The sequence below is a fragment of the Eutrema salsugineum genome, unplaced genomic scaffold, assembly GCF_000478725.1.
Source record: "Eutrema salsugineum unplaced genomic scaffold, Eutsalg1_0 scaffold_6, whole genome shotgun sequence".
In the NCBI taxonomy this organism is placed as follows: Eukaryota; Viridiplantae; Streptophyta; class Magnoliopsida; order Brassicales; family Brassicaceae; genus Eutrema; species Eutrema salsugineum.
Window position 1 is genome coordinate 11,203,265 of NW_006256547.1, and position 6,000 is coordinate 11,209,264.

The following is a 6,000-nucleotide window of genomic DNA, read 5'->3' on the forward strand; positions in this document are numbered from 1 at the left end:
ACCAGCGGCAACAAAGAATCCAGAACCATTAAAGTCTCAACCGGAAATGGAATGGGTAAAAATATTGTTGGTGTAGCCAATACACAAGTGAGGAAGACCTAGATAGAGCCTCAAAGTCAAAGTAGATGTAACAAATATTTTATAAAAAATTAATAACAAACAGTTTATACAAATATCTCCGTATAGCATGGACCATCTCTAGTAACACAAAAAAGCTTTAAAGTCCAAGTTAATGTAAAACCAAAAAAATAATTGACAATCCATACAAAATAATAAGGTAAATAGAGGTTAGATATAAGTATGTAAGGATGCATGCATCGGTTCTTCTTCTAATCTTAAATCTAATAAGAATAAGAAACAAACAATGTAAGAATTCTTCTAAGATTTCTACTTCCAAGATCATTTAGATTTGAATTTAATCCAACCAACTACACTTTTATAGAAGAAGAAGAAACACAAACCTTGATCCATGCTTAGATTGGTCTTGAAATCAACTCATTTATTCTTCATTTATCTTTGTCTTTTAGGATTTATTTTGATGGAGAAGAGATCAAACTTTTCTATCTTTCTTTTCTCTTATGGGTGAGTAATAAATCTTTTCTTTTATGGTGATTCTCTCTCTCTCTCATCACCTCTAGGATGGAGCTAATTCATCTATCTATAGGAGAACAAGAGCACAAACTTTCTCTCTAAGTTTTCCTTTGGGTTAGAGCCAAAGTTCTTTAAACTTAGAGCCAAACTCTCTATAGATTAGAGCCAAAGTTTTCTTTTAGCTTAAGGCCTAAGTTTTCTTTAGCTTGCCCACCAAGCTTTACTTATTACACACCCCACTTCTCATATATAAATATGATCCTTAATGAAAGACTTTGTCAATATTATAAGATAAGGAAGAGAATTATCAATACACCTGAATTCTAACCTCTTTACTCGAAACCGATCCATCACGGTGTCGTATATTATGTTAGAATTTCTAACTTTAATATGAACTTGATCTTTACAATTAAACCAATAGACACATATGTCACCTAAGGACAGAAATATACTTACATTTACCCACTTGACATATATATATATATATATATATAGCTTCTTTTATGTTAAGAGACTCCTTTATTCTCAAACTAACCTTACGTTGAGAACAACTTTTATTCTCAGAATAACTTTATATTGAGAAGAACTTTTATTCTCAAATCAAACATATGTTATCTATGAACCTTACGTGTATACACTTTACTGATAACATACTTTATAAATCAGAAACATAACCTTAAGTGAATTCCAAGTGTCATATCCATACTGAGCAAACCATCACTATGAACGTTTTGGGTGGTAACTGATTGCGATTGTAAACGGGGTTGGTCGGTTTTCGTTTTACTAAGCTTCAGGTTTTAAATTTATAACCCCTAAATGTCTGCAAGTGCACAGATGTGCGCTGTAGTACTTAGGGTATCGATCCACAGAGACTTAGTTGTTTCAGTACGAATTCACGACAATGCTTAAATCAGACTAGAACTAAAAAGGTTTTGGTTGTCACTCAATCTAAACTAGAAAGCAAAGCAAATAAAAGCAATTGAAAAACGAAAGCGAGTAAAGCAACTAAAAAGCGACTAAACAAGGTGATTGAAAGCAAAGAACAAGCGAATGGAAAGCGAGTTAAATCGAAGGTTGTAAGCAATGAAAGACAAACGTTGGGCTCAAGGGTAATTCGCAGGGGTTCATGGTCTATGCTAAGTCGATTTTAAAAAAATGATAAAGGTAATCAACTACGTATGTTCTAGAACTCGAGGCACAGAAGTATGAATAGCCTACTTTCGCAGCACTAAACAACTATCTCTTGCAACCCTGATCAGTAGGTTTCCGCTCTGATCCTGGAAGGGAGAAGATGCAGTAGCAGGACAAGACTCATCAATATTCACAACTCAACTACAGGTAGGTTTCCACTCCTATAAAAGAATTGCTCGTTTTACCCTAGTTCAGACAATCAATGAAAGCTTTCGCAACATATCATATCAGATCGGCTTCTAAGTGGCCAGCAGAGAATCACGCAGTAAGATTAAAGGCAAACGAATAACATCTAGAAGATTATAAATCCTAAATCTATTGATTCATAAGCAAAGACACATGAAATTCCCTTTGAACAATCCCTTTAAACCCAACTGGGTAACTACTCAAACATATTGTAACAAAGCATCATAAACGAAATTGAGAGTGCAAGAAACTAAAGAAAAGAAGGAAGAAAAACGAAGAACAGAGAAGCAGATGGAGGCGCGATGGCTTCCCCCAGCGGCGGCTCCTTCTTCTGATGCGGCGGCCTCCTCTCTAGGGTTCCACACGAAATCCCTCTCTCTCTCTCTAAAGTGTCTAAGTTTCGGTCCTCCCCTTTAGAATGACCTAAATGGGGTATTTATAGCTTCTGAAGTGGTCTTGGACACTTAGGGCTTCAAAAATAACGAAAGGAATTGATCTGGGCTTTAATTAAGTCTATGGGAAAGTGAACGACCAATGTCCGCGGTCGCGGTGGCTCTACCCACGGGAAAATGGGTGTTGGCCGTGGTCCCGGCTTGTGGCTCCCTTCCGGAATTCTGTCTTTATTGCATCGGGAGTATCTGAAGATCTAACCGTTGGATTGTCTCTAAACCAAGTGCATTAGAAAGCTGGTTGGATCCTATATGTTGTCTCAAATTTTGGGGGTGATCAGACGGTGAGAAGGTCTTCATCGCTTATCATACTTCTGACGGTCTGCATTTATCCAAAATAGCTCATTTGTTCCAAATTGCATATCTTTTGCCCAAGTTTCCTGTAAAGTCTTTTGAAACTCTGAAACATTGAAAACAATTTAAAAAGCATTGAAAACAGAGTTAAAACACCTGCATAAGATATAATTATGATCCATAAAAGTGGTTAAAATACGGTGTTATCAACTCTCCCAGACTTACCTCTTTGTTTGTCCTCAAACAAACTTAAGTCAGGAAAGAAATTTTTTGAAAATCGCAGGAACTAAACAATATCTCAGTGACCGTCCTTCTAAACCATAACTTATCGTAAAAAATCTTTTTGGATCTAGTCTAGAAAATTCTCACCAAAATACAAGCAAACTAGTCCGTTAATCCGTCATGCGAAAATCTACACTCAACTAGCTCTCTACATTCATTAAGTATATTGTGAGTTCTCATTAAAGACATTATTCAGGGTAGACGGCGTTTGGTATTAAGGCTATTTAAGTGGTGGAGTTAAAGTGTTTCGGGTTACCTGAAGAATCTGGAGGATGCAAGATATTATGCAAAACCGCAAGAGAGAGAAGTACCTGTTGATGACCGCAGATTTTCAGTCACTTCTCCTTTGCCAAATGTTGTTGCATAATCTTCCTCCTTTGTTGTAAACAGCTGTTCTCCCAAACTTAGATCTTTTCCGGGAATCATAAAGATAATCTCCAAAACTCCATATAATCAGACTCTAGCTTGTCTCCAGTATAAAATTCGATCCTCCTAGACTCTCTAAGGTTTTAAATTCCCTTTCCATTCATATTTTTTTCCTTTCATTTTTCGGATTTTTTTTTTTTTTCGGAAAGAGGAACTAACCTTTTATAGAGAGAGTCTAAGGGACGAAATTGTACCAAGATTTTAAAGTTTTTCCAAGGCAAACTGAGTTTTCTCCTTTTGTTGTATTGTTCCAATGAAATCGCAGGTCTCCGTCTTCAGTGACTGAAAACCGCGTTGATCCTCTTTCTCTCCGACGTTTTTGCACATATCTGCATATATAACAATGAAAAACAAGAATGCATGTGGTTTGAAAGAGGTTAGGTTCGGTGGGGAACTAGCTAAAGATAAACTAGCCATTCAGGATCAACAAAGAGTGGTAAAAGGATGAAGGAGTCTGATGTGGTGTGCTGTTGTGAGGGTTGTCAAGTTTTACCCTAAATGAAATCAATAGCCGCGCCGCAAGTGCACAGCTGATCGATTGTAGTACTTAGGGATCGAATCCACAGGGAAGGAGGATCTTTCCTGCAAAGGCCTTCGAAAGAAATATAAAGTAAGGAAATCTAGAACCAAACGGTTTTGTGGGGGGTTTTGGTGGTGTGTTTAAAATATTAAAACGAATCCTAAAGAGAAAATACGGTAATTAAAATGACCTAATAACTAAACTTAATGAAAACGGGTAAAAACGAGAAAAACGGCTAAACCTAATTGCTAAGTAAAAATCGATTGAAAGGGAATGAAAATAGTTAACTAAAGCTTGAAATAAAACGGTGTGAATCTATAAGAAAGAAAGTGCTAGCCTTCAGGGAAGTTTTCAGGGGTACGAACGATTCAAAACATTGCTAGAGAGTAAAATTGATAAGATCTTAGCTTAAACTTTTCGAACTGGAGTCACGGACGTATGAATACGCCACTGTCGTGATCATAGACAACTATCTCTCTCAACCCTGACCAGTAGGTTTCCACTCTGGCCCTGGAAAAGAAGAGATGCATTATGTTTAAGACTCGTCAGCATTCACAAATCGCCTATAGGTAGGTTTCCACTCCTATGTTTGTTTTGCTCTCCCAAACTAGATCTGACACCGGATGAACACTTTCGTGTCACCAAGCATCTGGATCAGATTGTAGTTCATGACGCTACTCTCATGCAGTAAAAACGAATTCAGAAGAAAAAGTTCTAAGATTCGGCTCAAAAGCGCATGAAATCCTCACCGAACATATAAATCCCCATCAAAAATCCCTTAATCCCAACAATAAAACTACTCAGACATGATGAACGAAATCAAAAACATAGTATTAAAAAGTAGAATAGAAACCGAGATTGAAAAAGAAAGAACAAGGGTTCAAGAGACAAATCTCTCTCTCACTAAAACCTAAAAACAAAGCTTAAAGTAAAATTTCTGTAAAGTCTTTCGTCTCTCTTCTTCTCCTTGAAAAAACGACCTACATGACATGTATTTATAGTCTCCAATACTCTCTGGTGTCTAGGGTTCCGGAATTGAGGCTGGGAAAATGAAACGGGCTTTAGAAATGGGCCTTCGGGCTCGGGTTGGCTGGCCGCGGTCGGGATGAGTGCGACCGCGGGAAACGGGTGGCTGGCCGTGGTCGCGGCGGTTGTGACCGCGGGAAATGCTCTGTTGGCCGCGGGTGGAAACGCTTGCCGGCTGGTTTACAGGACATCTTGCTCTTCGCGTATCTTTTGATTGAACCGTTGGATTACCAAGCTGTAAAGTGTGCTGGAAAGCTGATACTTCCATCTTTAATATCTCCAAATTTGAGCTGGATCAGACGGTGAGAAGGCCTTCAATCGGGGGTGAAATTCTGACGGTTTGACTCTGAGTTGAAATCTGGTTTTCTATCCATTTTGTTAAGCTTTCCCCTAAGTTACAAGAGTCTTGGAACTACAAATACTAGAAAAACGTAATAAAAGTACTTAAAAGCAATTAAAAACATAGAAAAAGTATTTCAAAACGATCCATAAAAGTGGTCAAAATACGGTGTTATCAACTCCCCCAGACTTAAACCTTTGTTTGTCCTCAAACAAAGCAAAAGCCTAAACTGGCTAAGTGAAAACAAAAATAGGAAATGCACAAATCTCAGAGACATGAACTCCTAAACTAGGACCAAAGATAGTGCATCAATCCACAACTTAGTCTAGAAAATTCTCACCAATGCACAAAAGATACTAGTCCACTTTTTCCGTCATGCAAAGTTTAAACAATCTAAATCTCGATTCCAGTCAACTAGCTCTCTACATTTATTAAGTTCAATAGTGAGTTCTCATTAAAGAGATCATCCAGGGTAGACGGCGTTTGGCATTAAAAGGGCTGTTCAAGTGGTGGAGTTAAAGTGTTTCGGGTTACCTGAAGAATATGGAGGATGCAAGATAATATGCAAAACCGCAAGAGAGATAAGGACCTGTTGATGACCGCAATTTTCAGTCACTTCTTCTTGCCAAATGTTGTTGCATAATCCTTCCTCCTTTGTTGTAAACTGTTATTCCCCCAGACTTAGATTCTTTCCG